The sequence below is a fragment of the Bubalus kerabau genome, chromosome 11, assembly GCF_029407905.1.
Source record: "Bubalus kerabau isolate K-KA32 ecotype Philippines breed swamp buffalo chromosome 11, PCC_UOA_SB_1v2, whole genome shotgun sequence".
Classification (NCBI taxonomy): domain Eukaryota; kingdom Metazoa; phylum Chordata; class Mammalia; order Artiodactyla; family Bovidae; genus Bubalus; species Bubalus kerabau.
The window spans coordinates 59,510,335-59,525,660 of NC_073634.1; positions in this window are offsets into that span (position 1 = coordinate 59,510,335).

A 15,326-nucleotide genomic window follows, 5' to 3' on the forward strand; every position below is an offset into this window, starting at 1 on the left:
TGTGTCCTTCATTCCTGGCGAGAACGCTTGATGTCTGGTCTCATTGTTCTAGGTGAGCCCAGAATGTGGGGCAGACAAAAAGCTGGGGCTGGGATCAAAATGCTTGGCTCAGGAGACTAAGTTTCCCCACAGAAGTTACTTAGATTTTACATAGAGTTACTTTGAATCAAATTTGGTGTATCTTCCAATCGTGTGTGTGTGTGTGTGTGTGTGTGTGTATGTTAGTTGCTCAGTCGTGTCTGACTCTTTGCAACCCCATGAACTGTAGCCCACCAGGATCTTCTGTCCATAGGATTCTCCAGGCAAGAATACTGGAGTGTGCTGCCATGCCCTCCTCCAAGGAATCTTCCCAACCCAGGAATCAAGCCAGCATCTCCTGCATTGCAGGCTGATTCTTTACCCACTGAGCCACCTGGGAAGCCCTAATGCTAAGCCTCAATAAATTTATGGCAAGGAAATTCTGGAGAGGTAAAACAACATTTCAAACTTCCAGATGGTGAGCCTATCCATCCCCCACTCCTTCTGCCTCGGGCCATTGCTGCTGAGATGACTATTCCACTGCTGACGAGGTGTCCTTTCCTGGTTCTGAGATAATAGAGTCTCAAAGGCTGAAGATAAAACAGCAAGCTCAGGCTATAAAAAAGCAGCCTTGATAATGGAGTCCAATGGAGATAGCTGTGCCAGGAAATATTGAGGTGTTGAATGTGATTTCAAAGGTCCATAAATATGCCACGAGGATGCATCCTGACACTGAACCTACAATGATAGCAGGATGAGGAACCAGACTGTTTTCCCGCCTCCGTGCTAAGAGTTTAACAGTGTCCCTTTGAATTATCCTTGTATTTGGACATTTTTGAAGCAAGTTAACATTCTTTAAACTTTTGCTTCTTTTTTTTAAATAATTGAAGATTTTCTCTGAAGCATGACAAGGAGCAATAAATCACACAGTCTTGATATTTATTTAAATTATTTACTTGTCATAGACACTTGGTGCTAGAGAATTCCAAGGACCAAGTTGTTATCTGGAGGCCTATTTTCCTCTCATTTTGAAGTCCTCTGTGCCCAGCCCAGTGCTAAGCACTATGGTATATGAAAAGTAAGGCAAAGATACAGTTCCTGCCCTTGAAGGGTCTTGATATGGTTGAAGAGACATGTGCAGGTGGATTCACGAATAGCTCAGCATTTTGCCCACATGGAAAAGGGCATTATCTGCCCTGCTTTTGCCTGCTTTGCTATCTTTCTTGCCATCTCACAGACACTCAGGCTCTGACCATTTCAGCACTATAGGTTAGCTCTTTCCTTCAGTCACCCACACCAATGGATTCAGGAATCTTATCAAGTAGATGCTTCACTGTGAAATCGAAACCTAACCTTGTTTCTGACCTTCAGTATCACATGTCCTCCTAGAATTCCTACCAACACACCTTAAACTAGCATATCCATAATCAAGGTTCTTTCCACTTTTAATCATAATTGTCTTCTGTTGTTCAGTCACTAAGTCATGTCCAACTCTTTGCAACCCCATGGACTGCTCAAATTCGTGTCTATTAAGTTTGTGATGCTATCTAACCAGCTCATCCTCTGTTGTCCCTTTCTCCTTTGCCTTCAATCTTCCCCAGCATCAAGGTCTCTTTCAATGAGTCAGTTCTTCACATAAGGTGGCCAAAGTATTGGAGCTTCAGCTTCAGCATCAATCCTTTCAATGAATATTCAGGGTTGATTTCCTTTAGGATTGACTGGTTTGATCTCCTTGCTGTCCAAGGACTCTCCAGTGTCTTCTCCAGCACCACAATGCAAAAGCATCAATTATTTAGCTCTCAGCCTTCTTTACGGTCCAACTCTCACATCTGTTCATGACTACTGGGAAAACCATAGCTGACTATTTAGACGTTTGTCGGTGAAGTGCTAGATGCATATATTACTGTTACCTTGCTTCTGAGAGGGCTTTATATCTCAGCAGATATGTACATGCTCTAAAGTTCAGATTTGTCACATGAAATTTGGATTACTAGCACCCATCTGACCCTGCTGCTGCTGCTACTGCCAAGTAGCTTCAGTCATGTCCAACTCTGTGCGACCCCATGGACTGCAGCCCACGAGGCTCCTCTGTCCGTGGGATTCTCCAGGCAAGAACGCTGGAGTGGATTGCCATTTCCTCCTCCAATGCATGAAAGTGAAAAGTCAAAGTGAAGTCGCTCAGTCGTGTCTGACTCTTAGCGACCCCATGGACTTCAGCCTACCAGGCTCCTCCATCCATGGGATTTTCCAGGCAAGACCCTATCCCTCCTTTAATCCATTTTCTAGGAAACCAATGGAAAATAATAAGACAGTGAAATCAGGTACAAGCATCATTACTATTATTGTGATGGTAGGTACACATTTGTCCACAAAGCATTTTTCAGCTCCTAATTGGTCTCCCATCTCTAGAAGATCTGACACATTTTAACTCCTATTCATATCACTCCTCTACCAAGGTAACTACACAGAATTTATCCTGGATTTCAGCTTTATCTCCCAAGTATCAGACTGAGCCTAAATCATACCTACAGTTTCACTTCAGATGTGTCTCAGCATCTATATGGAAATGCTCGGGTCAAACAATCTTATTTATTTGCAGTAGGGTAAGGAGTGTTTTGGAGAAGGCAATGGCAACCCACTCCAGTATTCTTGCCTGGAAAATCCCATGGACGGAGAAGCCTGGTGAGCTGCAGTCCATGGGGTCGCTACGAGTCGGGCATGACTGAGTGACTTCACTTTGACTTTTCACTTTCCTGTATTGGGGAAGGACATGGCAATCCACTCCAGTGTTCTTGCCTGGAGAATCCCAGGGACGGAGGAGCCTGGTGGGCTTCCGTCTATGGGGTTGCACAGAGTTGGACACGACTGAAGCGACTTAGCAGCAGTAGCAGCAAGGAGTGTTTTGGGAAAGACTTACAAGAAGAGAGGATCAGGCAGACACATATGACTCTCACAACGCTTTCACCATGAGAGCAAAGGAAGGACGCTGAATACAGCACCATGATCATCACAGAAAACCTGCCCCAACCCTGTCACTCAGATTCAGAGAAAGAAAAAGCTGTCTAGTCACAGAAACTTCTTGTTCAGTAGAAAAGCATTGGAACAGTAGGTCTCAAGCAGGGGCCATCCCAATGAAGTAGGCGCCTTGGCACTCCTTTGGAAATCCTCTCACAGGATGTAAGTTGGAGTAGGGAGATCCATCTTTCTCTCATCCTCCCTTCATGTGCTTCTACATAGTCCACGTACAGGTCTAGAGGGCTGTCATGTGAGCACTGGTGACCTTGCCCATTTGCAAGCTATATATCAATGGTAATGCCCTGTGGGAGACTTCAGTGGACTCCCTACTACAGACTGGAATTGCAGCATCAGAAGGCCTACCCACCAGCCCTCATGAGGTACCCCTTAAACTTGCAGAAGCTCTTGAGGTGGCATGAAGGATAGGGAGTTTGCAGAAAGCCCTACATCAGCAAAGGTGGTCAGAAATTAGTGAAATGAAAATGACCAAGTGGGCTTTATCCCAGGGATACAAGGATTCTTCAATATCCGCAAATCAATCAATGTAATACACCACATTAACAAATTGAAAAATAAAAACCATATGATTATCTCAATAGATGCAGAGAAAGCCTTTGACAAAATTCAACATCCATTTATGATAAAAACTCTCCAGAAAGCAGGAATAGAAGGAACATACCTCAACATAATAAAAGCTATATATGACAAACCCACAGCAAACATTATCCTCAATGGTGAAAAATTGAAAGCATTTCCTCTAAAGTCAGGAACAAGACAAGGGTGCCCACTTTCACCATTACTATTCAACATAGTTTTGGAAGTTTTGGCCACAGCAATCAGAGCAGAAAAAGAAATAAAAGGAATCCAAATTGGAAAAGAAGAAGTAAAGCTCTCACTGTTTGCAGATGACATGATCCTCTACATAGAAAACCCTAAAGACTCCACCAGAAAATTACTAGAACTAATCAATGACTATAGTAAAGTTGCAGGATATAAAATCAACACACAGAAATCCCTTGCATTCCTATACACTAATAACGAGAAAACAGAAAGAGAAATTAAGGAAACAATTCCATTCACCATTGCAATGGAAAGAATAAAATACTTAGGAATATATCTACCTAAAGGATCTAAAGACCTATATATAGAAAACTATAAAACACTGGTGAAGGAAATCAAAGAGGACACTAACAGATGGAGAAATATACCATGTTCATGGATTGGAAGAATCAATATAGTGAAAATGAGTATACTACCCAAAGCAATCTATAGATTCAATGCAATCCCTATCAAGTACCAACAGCATTCTTCACAGAGCTAGAACAAATAATTTCACAATTTGTATGGAAAAACAAAAAACCTCGAATAGCCAAAGCGATCTTGAGAAAGAAGAATGGAACTGGAGGAATCAACCTACCTGACTTCAGGCTCTACTACAAAGCCACAGTTATCAAGACAGTATGGTACTGGCACAAAGACAGAAATATAGATCAATGGAACAAAATAGAAAGCCCAGAGATAAATCCACGCACATATGGACACCTTATCTTTGACAAAGGAGGCAAGAATACACAATGGATTAAAGACAATCTCTTTAACAAGTGGTGCTGGGAACTCTGGTCAACCACTTGTAAAAGAATGAAACTAGAACACTTTCTAACACCATACACAAAAATAAACTCAAAATGGATTAAAGATCTAAACGTAAGACCAGAAACTATAAAACTCCTAGAGGAGAACATAGGCAAAACACTCTCTGACATACATCACAGCAGGATCCTCTATGACCCACCTCCCAGAATATTGGAAATAAAAGTAAAAATAAACAAATGGGACCTAATTAACCTTAAAAGCTTCTGCACATCAAAGGAAACTATTAGCAAGGTGAAAAGACAGCCTTCAGAATGGGAGAAGATAATAGCAAATGAAGCAACTGACAAACAACTAATCTCAAGAATATACAAGCACCTCCTACAGCTCAACTCCAGAAAAATAAATGACCCAATCAAAAAATGGGCCAAAGAACTAAATAGACATTTCTCCAAAGAAGACATACAGATGGCTAACAAACACATGAAAAGATGCTCAACATCACTCATTATCAGAGAAATGCAAATCAAAACCACTATGAGGTACCATTTCACACCAGTCAGAATGGCTGCGATCCAAAAGTCTACAAGTAATAAATGCTGGCGAGGGTGTGGAGAAAAGGGAACCCTCTTACACTGTTGGTGGGAATGCAAACTAGTACAGCCACTATGGAGAACAGTGTGGAGATTCCTTAAAAAACTGGAAATAGACCTGCCTTATGATCCAGCAATCCCACTGCTGGGCATACACACTGAGGAAACCAGAAGGGAAAGAGACGCGAGTACCCCAATGTTCATCGCAGCACTGTTTATAATAGCCAGGACATGGAAGCAACCTAGATGTCCATCAGCAGATCAATGGATAAGAAAGCAGTGGTACATATACACAATGGAGTATTATTCAGCCATTAAAAAGAATACATTTGCATCAGTTCTAATGAGGTGGATGAAACTGGAGCCTATTATACAGAGTGAAGTAAGCCAGAAAGAAAAACACCAATACAGTATACTAACGCATATATATGGAATTTAGAAAGATGGTAACAATAACCCTGTGTATGAGACAGCAAAAGAGACACTGATGTATAGAACAGTCTTATGGACTCTGTGGGAGAGGGAGAGGGTGGGAAGATTTGGGAGAATGGCATTGAAACATGTAAAATATCATGTATGAAACGAGTTGCCAGTCCAGGTTCGATGCAGGATACTGGATGCTTGGGGCTGGTGCACTGGGACGACCCAGAGGGATGGAATGGGGAGGGAGGAGGGAGGAGGGTTCAGGATGGGGAACACATGTATACCTGTGGCAGATTCATTTTGATATTTGGCAAAACTAATACAGTTATGTAAAGTTTAAAAATAAAATAAAATTAAAAAAAAAAGAGATGGGGGGAAAAAAAAAAAGAAAATGTTTATTTCTAAAGGGAATCCACAATTATAATTCAAATGCATGATTAGAGACATCCAGGTTGCAGTTACAGGTCCTCCAGTCACATCCAGAAATTCCTGTATACAAAAACACCGTTTAAATATGATGAGCTACACATATATTAGCCAAATAAATGTTGAATGAACTCCAGGTTTCTGATGTCATATCAGCATTCTGTGTGGCCCATTTTAAAGGTCCATGGAAAACCATCCCCTTCATAAATACCTAAAGTCTAAATATGTATACAGAGAGAGAAAGAAAGAAAAAAAAATCCCAGATAGTTTGCCATGGAGGATAAAATGAGCACACTTTGAGACTGTTCTTCTTGCATAAAGTAATTAGCCTCCAATTAAAATAAATAAATATATATTTAAAAAGAATGATGTCTCCATAAGAGCTTTTGATTTTTTTTAGTCTTATAATATCTTTTTAGCATTTAGTCTGAAAGAATACTTAATTTTTACTTCAAAGAAACAAAAAGGGATCTATAATTGGGACCAAGAATAAATAAATTTTGATCCTAGAGATAGATTTCAGCTGGAGAAGTTTGGATGAGATGGTGGGATGTGACAGATGGCCATGGGCCTCAATGAGGCAGCACAAGCACCTAAGGCTGATGGTCCAGAGGGGTATGGGAGGAAAGAGTGGGCAGAGCATGCTGGAAGATGAGTTATGATTCCAAAGCTGTTAGGTAGCAGCAAATGTTCGTTCATCCTAAAAAGAAGACTGCATGGTAGATGTTATCATCACCATTTATGGAGAGAAAAAAAAAATTAAAAACCAAAATTGAGATGACCTGAGAAGCATTCAGACATGCAGTCAGCAGGGGAGTGAACTAATGTGAACTCCAGAATAATTTGATCCAAAGGACTGTGCCACCTCATTGCCCTCGTGCTGTGCCGAGAAAGTCAATGTTTCTCTTTAATTCTCAGAGGAATCTTGAGATATTGACTCTATTTTATTGCTGATGAAACAAATGCAGAGAAATCAAGTTACTTGCTTTATCTCACATAACCAGAAACTGGAAAAGCTTACATTTAAACCTAACCTTGACCTGAAAATCTCGGTTCTTTATTCTTCTTCAAAACTTTGCTCTAGGTAAAAAACAGCGTGCAATAGACTGCTCCCCTAAAACCACATGCATGCCTATCACTTGCTGGTGGGAAAAGTTTAGTAAATAAACTTTTCACTAAAATAAACTCCAGCCAATAACTTCCTCCATAGCTGCTTTTTGCTGCATTCCTGATTTTATGAGGTGAATAAAAGAACCTTAATACTTTATTTAAAGCATGTATAAAGTATATACCCAGAGGGACAAAGCTTCTTAGGTTATCTCCAACTATCCCCCTGTGAGAAGGTTAAAATACATTTTAGAGTATCATTGAGACATTGCTTATATGTGAAAAGAAGGGTGATTAATGGTTATAATCACTGGTTGGAAAATCTCTGCTTTTGCCTTGAGCTTAAGCCAAGAACACCAAGGTAAGCATGTTCTGCTACATAATTCAAACACTTGGAGCTTTTCCTGCTGCCTTCTCCATTTGAAAGCAATGTCCCTGACCACTCGTTAGTACCCATTAATAGTGCTGAACTGTGAGTCATCTCCTTGGCAGAGGAGAAAGTTTCACTGATGCCCATTCATGCAGCTTGAGGACCTGCATTTATGAGCTACTGGTGAAATTCAATGTCAAATACTTGACTTTCCCCAAACCAGATGTTAAGACACAGGAGGATAGAGAATATTCAAGAATTCAAGCCCCTACTGGTCTTTCCTCTTAATAAAATAGAGTAAGTGGAGCTAGCCACCTCTTTCACTTAGTAGAAAAATATAAACATTCACCACAATGAGTTAGACTAAAATTTTATACATTACCATATGTAAAATAGACAGCCAGTGGGAATTTGCTGTATGGTTCAGGGAACTCAAACTCGGTGCTCTGTGACAACCTAGAGCAGTGGCATGGGGTGGGAGGAAGGTTCAGGAGGGAGAGGACATACATATACCTATGGTTGGTTCATGTTGATGTATGGCAGAAACCAACACACGTTTGTAAAGAAATTATCGTCTCATTAAAAATAAACAAATTATAATTTTTATATTGTTTTGAAGAAATTAGAACCCAATTTCAGTTCTGCCACTGAACTTGAGTGAGTCATGAGTTGTTTCGACTGCAACTATTGTGTGCATATATATATATATATATATATATATATATATATATATGGTTTTTCCTATGGTGTTTCCTGTGGTCATGTATGAATGTGAGAGTTGGACTGTGAAGAAGGCTGAGCGCTGAAGAATTGATGCTTTTGAACTGTGGTGTTGGAGAAGACTCTTGAGAGTCCTTTGGACTGCAAGGAGATCCAACCAGTCCGTTCTGAAAGAGATCAGCCCTGGGATTTCTTTGCAAGGAATGATGCTAAAGCTGAAACTCCAGTACTTTGGCCACCTCATGTGAAGTGTTGACTCATTGGAAAAGACTCTGATGCTGGGAGGGATTGGGGGCAGGAGGAGAAGGGGAAGACAGAGGATGAGATGGCTGGATGGCATCACTGACTCAATGGACGTGAGTCTGAGTGAACTCCAGGAGTTGGTGATGGACAGGGAGGCCTGGTGTGCTGCTATTCATGGGGTCGCAAAGAGTCGGACACGACTGAGCGACTGAACTAACTAACTAACTAACTAACTAATATATATATATATATATACACCTTCATGTTTATATGCTGCTATTTGGTCATTTCAGTTGTGTCCAACTCTGTGCAACCCTAAGGACTGCAGCCTGCCAGGCTTCTGTCCATGGGATCTGGGATTCTCTAGGCAAGAGTACTAGAGTGAGTTTCCATGCCTTCCTCCAGGGGATCTTCATGACTCAGGGACTGAACTTGGGTGTCCTGTATTGCAGGCAGATTCTTTACCAATGAGCCACCAAAGAGTGTGTGTGTGTGTATAAACACACACACACACACACAAACTGACCTCATAAAATGCAGTTGAAACCAGCTGTAAGTTAAGTTCAGTTCATTTCAGTTCAGTCGCTCAATCGGTCTGACTCTTTGCAACCCCATGAATCACAGCACGCCAGGCCTCCCTGTTCATCACCACTCCCAGAGTTCATCAAACTCACGCCCATCGAGTCAGTGACACCATCCGGCCATCTCATCTGCTGTTCTCCCCTTCTCCTCCTGCCCCCAATCCCTCCCAGCATCAGAGTCTTTTCCAATGAGTCAGCTCTTCACATGAGGTGGCCAAAGTACTGGAGTTTCAGCTTTAGCATCATTCCTTGCAAAGAAATCCCAGGGCTGATCTCCTTCAGAATGGACTGGTTGGATCTCCTTGCAGTCCAAAGGACTCTCAAGAGTCTTCTGCAACACCACAGTTCAAAAGCATCAATTCTTCAGTGCTTAGCTTTCTTCACAGTCCAACTCTCACATCCATGCATGACCACTAGAAAAACCATAGCTTTGACTAGACAGACCTTTGTTGGCAAAGTAATGTCTCTGCTTTTCAATATGCTATCTAGCTTGGTCATAACTTTCCTTCCAAGGAGTAAGCGGTCTTTTAATCTCATGGCTGCAGTCACCATCTGCAGTGATTTTGGAGCCCCCCAAAATAAAGTCTGACACTGTTTCCCAATCTATTTCCCATGACGTGATGGGACAGGATGCCATGATCCTCGTTTTCTGAATGTTGAGCTTTAAGCCAACTTTTTCACTCTCCTCTTTCACTTTCATCAAGAGGATTTTTAATTCCTCCTCACTTTCTGCCATAAGGGTGGTGTCATCTGCATATCTGAGGTTATTGATATTTCTCCTGGCAATCTTGATTCCAGCTTGTGCTTCTTCCAGCCCAGTGTTTCTCATGATGTACTCGGCATAGAAGTTAAATAAGCAGGGTGACAATATACAGCCTTGACGAACTCCTTTTCCTATTTGGAACCAGTCTGTTGTTCCATGTCCAGTTCTAATTGTTGCTTCCTGACCTGCATATAGGTATCTCAAGAGGCAGGTCAGGTGTTCTGGTATTCCCATTTCTTTCAGAATTTTCCACAGTTTATTGTGATCCACACAGTCAAAGGCTTTGGTATAGTCAATAAAGCAGAAATAGATGTTTTTCTGGAACTCTCTTGCTTTTTTGATGATCAAGTGGATGTTGGCAATTTGATCTCTAGTTCCTCTGCCTTTTCTAAAACCAGCTTGAACATTTGGAAGTTCACGGTTCACATATTACTGAAGCCTGGCTTGGAGAATTTTGAGCATTACTTTACTAGTGTGTGAGATGAGTGCAATTGTGTGGTAGTTTGAGCATTCTTTGGCATTGCCTTTCTTTGGGATTGGAATGAAAACTGACCTTTTCCAGTCCTGTGGCCACTGCTGAGTTTTCCAAATTTGCTGGCATATTGAGTGCAGCACTTTCACAGCATCATCTTTCAGGATTTGAAATAGCTCAACTGGAATGCCATCACCTCCACTAGCTTTGTTCATAGTGATGCTTTCTAAGGCCCACTGGACTTCACATTTCAGGATGTCTGGCTCTAGGTGAGTAATCACACCACCGTGATTATCTTGGTCGTGAAGATCTGTTTTGTACAGTTCTTCTGTGTATTCTTGCCACCTCTTCTTGGAAACTCGAATGCAACTGTAGCCTGGAGTTGTAAGATCTTTATGTGTGTTTGTAAATTGTACAGATTTTTCAGAAATATTCAGATTCCTAAAAATTGCACCTGTGATTCAGATGTCACAGGAAGGTGAATACTTTGGCCAAGATCACACTGCCTGACGGCTACCAAACTAAGATATGAAGCCAGTTATATCTTTGAGATTCAGCACAAAGTTTCTTCAAATTATAAACTTCACTTAGATATCTTAAATATGATTTGATTTACAAAAAATAATTTTAATGCTTTTAAAAATTGTTATAGTGTGCAATGTTTATTCCTTTTGGGAGGTATATAGAACTGTATTAAGTGTTCTCCCCATTTTATACTCATGATTAAAAATTTAAAAAAAAAAAAATCTTCTTAATATCTTCTGCTTCTGTTAGGTCCACACCATTTGTGTCCTTTATCGAGCCCGTCTTTGCACGAAATGTTCCCTTGGTGTCTCTAATTTTCTTGACGAGATCGCTAGTCTTTCCCATTCTGTTGTTTTCCTCTATTTCGTTGCACTGATTGCTGAGGGGGGCTTTCTTATCTCTCTTTTCTATTCTTTGGAATTCTGCATTCGATGCTTATATCTTTCCTTTTCTCCTTTGCTTTTCACTTCTCTTCTTTTCACAGCTATTTGTAAGGCCTCCTTAGACAGCCATTTTGCTTTTTTGCTTTTCTTTTGCGTGGGGATGGTCTTGATCCCTGTCTTCTGTACAATGTCACAAACCTCCATCCGTAGTTTATCAAGCAGTCTATCTATCATATCTCGTCCCTTAAATCTATTTCTCAGTTCCACTGTATAATCATAAGGGATTTGATTTAGGTCATACCTGAATGGTCTAGTGGTTTTCCCTACTTTCTTCAATTTAAGTATGAATTTGGCAATAAGGAATTCATGATCTGAGCCACAGTCAGCTCCTGGTCTTGTTTTTGCTGACTGTATAGAGCTTCTCCATATTTGGACTCAAAGAATATAATCAATCTGATTTCAGTGTTGACCGTCTGGTGATGTCCATGTGTAGAGTCTTCTCTTGTGTTGTTGGAAGAGGGTGTGTGTTATGACCAGTGCATTTTCTTGGCAAAACTCTATTAGTCTTTGCCCTGCTTTATTCTGTATTCCAAGGCCAAATTTGCCTGCTACTCCAGGTGTTTCTTGACTTCCTACTTTTTCATTCCAGTCCCCTATAATGAAAAGGACATCTTTTTTGGGTGTTAGTTCTAAAAGGTCTTGTAGGTCTTCATAGAACCGTTCAACTTCAGCTTCTTCAGCATTATTGTTTGGGGCATAGACTTGGATTACTGTGATATTGAATGGTTTGCCTTGGAAACCAACAGAGATCATTCTGTCGTTTTTTAAGATTGCATGCAAGCACTGCATTTCGGACTCTTTTGTTGACTATGATGGCTACTCCATTTCTTCTAAGGGATTCCTGCCTGCAGTAGTAGGTATAATGGTTATCTGAGTTAAATTCACCCATTTCACTCCATTTTAGTTTGCTGATTCCTAGAATGGCGACATTCACTCTTGCCATCTTCTGTTTGACCACTTCCAATTTTCCTTGACTCATGGACCTGACACTCCAGGTTCCTATGCAATATTGATCTTTACAGCATCGGACCTTGCTTCTGTCACCAGTCACATCCACATCCACATCCACGCTGGGTATTATTTTTGCTTTGCCTCCATCCCTTCATTCTTCTGGAGTTATTTATTCACTGATCTTAAGTAGCATATTGGGCACCTACTGACCTGGGGAGCCCCTCTTTCAGTATCCTGTCATTTTGCCTTTTCATTCTGTTATTCGGGTTTTCAAGGCAAAAATACTGAAGTGGTTTGCCATTCCCTTCTCACATGGACCACATCCTGTCAGACCTCTCCAGGGGCATGGCTTAGTTTCATTGAGTTAGACAAGGCTGTGGTCCTAGTGTGATTAGATTGACTGGTTTTCTGTGAGTATGGTTGCAGTGTGTCTGCCCTCTGATGCCCTCTTGCAACACTTACCATCTTACTTGGGTTTCTCTTGCCTTGGGCATAGGGTATCTCTTCACGGCTCCTCCAGCAAAGAGCAGTCACTGCTCCTTACCTTGGATGAGGGGTATCTTCTCACTGCTGCCCCTCCGGACCTTGAACGTGGAATAGCTCCACTAGGCCCTCCTGTGCCCGCACAGCCACCGCTCCTTGGAGGTGGGGTTGCTCCTCTTGGCTGCTGCCTCTGACCTCAGACATAGGGTAGCTCCTCTCCACGGTTCCTGTACCATCGCAGCCTGGCACTCTTGGCTGCTGCCCCTGATCTCGGATGTGGGGTAACTCCTCTTGACCACCACTCTTTGGGCATGGGGTCCTCCCGGCTTCTGCCCCTGGCCTCGGACATGGGGTAGCTCCTCTAGGCCGTGCTATGTGAGCCGTTGCAGCCTCCGACACTATGTGCGCTGTGGCAGCTGCCTGGCGTGCTTCAATTCATGGGGTCACAAAGAGTCGGACATGACTGAGCGATTGAAGTGGACTGAAACTTAGGCAAGCTCTAATTACTTGAAATTGAGATAATTCTGGAATAGCAGAGGGGCGGCAGCCGAGAGGCGCAACCCCACCTCCAAGGAGCGGTGGCTGCGCGGGCGCAAGGAGTTCAAAGAGTGAGGAGTCTGATCAGAGTTCAAGCCGTAAGTTCTTGGGCTTGAAGATGGAGAGAGATTCTTGGTGGATGTTCATGGATCAGGAAATAATGCTTGATCTTCTTTAAATTAGGTATTTAACATAGGTCAGTCTCATGTTCTGCTCTTCTGAGGGCAGATATATGACATTCTACCATTTCATATTCTCAAGTTCCATTCTAGGCTGAAATCCTTCTACATTTTCCCCATTGGATCAAGAGCTTTAACAGAAGGCATTGCTGATCAAATGTGTAGTGTAAATATTGTTTTACTTCCTTCTTTGTTAATTTGTTTTTATCAAAGACATTCTTATATGGAGTACACGTCTCTTGGGAATGAGGAGGACCCATTTCAATTGCCCTGTCCCACCATGGAGGGAAATGACAATTGAATTTTATTGACTTCCTTTAAACAACAAATTTAAACATCAGCTTGAATCAGGATAGCTGAATCAGAGAAACAAGGAAGTCCAGAGGTGGCATGAACAAACTTGGCAGTTGAGGGTTGTTTGGTATCCTTTGCTGTTTTCTGAGAAGAGCTGAAAATTCCTGTAAGGCTAGATTAAGTTTCCTTTATGAGCTTGCCTTGACCATCTTCATTTTTTTCCCCTGCCATACATAATTCCACTTCAGTTTGATTTCATTTTTCTCCTTTTTGAGCAAATATCCATTAGGGGGTTTGATAACCCAACATATTACTAAGTGTTTCTTCTGCACAGACGTCATTATTTGACTGATCATCTTTTTTGGTTATTTTTCTACATCTTGACACAATTGGACATCTTTCTTCAGAGTGAGAGAAGCTTTTGAAGTTAGTCACAACCAGAAGGCCACATTTGAACAACTTCTTATATTGAGTCAAAATGGAGGGTCAAAGCAGGAAGACTTTGTCAAAGATACAGGTTTTAGATATCATTTCAAAAGCATGGGTGCAGGCATCAGTGTATCAGACTTGTTATTTTTACAAAGACTGAATAAACAAAAACTGAATACATTAAAAGCTACAACACAAAATAAACTGCAAATAGAATAGAGAGACCAAATTGAAGTATAGGTCTAAACCCTGAGCCCAATCCTGTAGATAACCAGCTAAATAAATCAAAATTCCAAGATGAAACTAATTACATTTGCTGTAGCCAATGGGCTTCTTCTTAGAAGTTATATATTTGAAACATGATGTTGCAGAAATGTTAATTCAAGTACAAATGCTGTTGACCATAGCACAGACACATCCCTGTTTAGTCAAGAGATAATCTTCATGTCAGTTACTTCTCTTCCTAGTCTATCTGATTTTGAGACTCCAGTGTTTGCCTGGGATTAGATGTCAGGTGAAGTCTTGTTCACTGGTGAAATATGCACTGGAGGTTTTTCACCTTGTGCTTTGGCGGTTGGGGCAGAGATCAAGAGTACTTGGTAGGGCCTTTTTCATGAATTTCACTTTTGCAAAAGCAACAGAGTAGAACAATAAATCTGTCCCGAACTCCCAACGAAGCGGATGGGCACAAGGGGCCTCTGCTGGTTCCCCATCCAGTTTCTTGTGAAGTTCAGGTGAAGGAGAGAATTCTGCTCTGTGTCCTTTTGTGTTGGTCACCAAAACTGTCTACTGAAAAATATAGTCACAATCTGAAAGTAGAATTATTTTATTTGGTGGGAATGTTTAGGACTCTGAGTCCAGGAGACAGTATCTCAGTAGCTCTGGGTAAACTGCTCCCTTTTTCTCTGACTTTTTATTTATTTATTTTTAATCAGTGGTGTCTTTTGTGCTCTGGAAATGTTGCAGGCTGTGGGTGTGCTTAACCCAGGACTGCTTCGTAATAACAAAACGATGTGGGGCGGCTGCTTGTGTCCCAACACCTTGCTTCTTCCTGCTTTACTTCTCTCCTTAAGGAGAGAGACAGGAATATGAGGGAAGTAGGAAGAATGGAGCGGAGACTCTCCCACAAACCCCCACTGCAAACTTTTGCTCATGTTTGGAGAC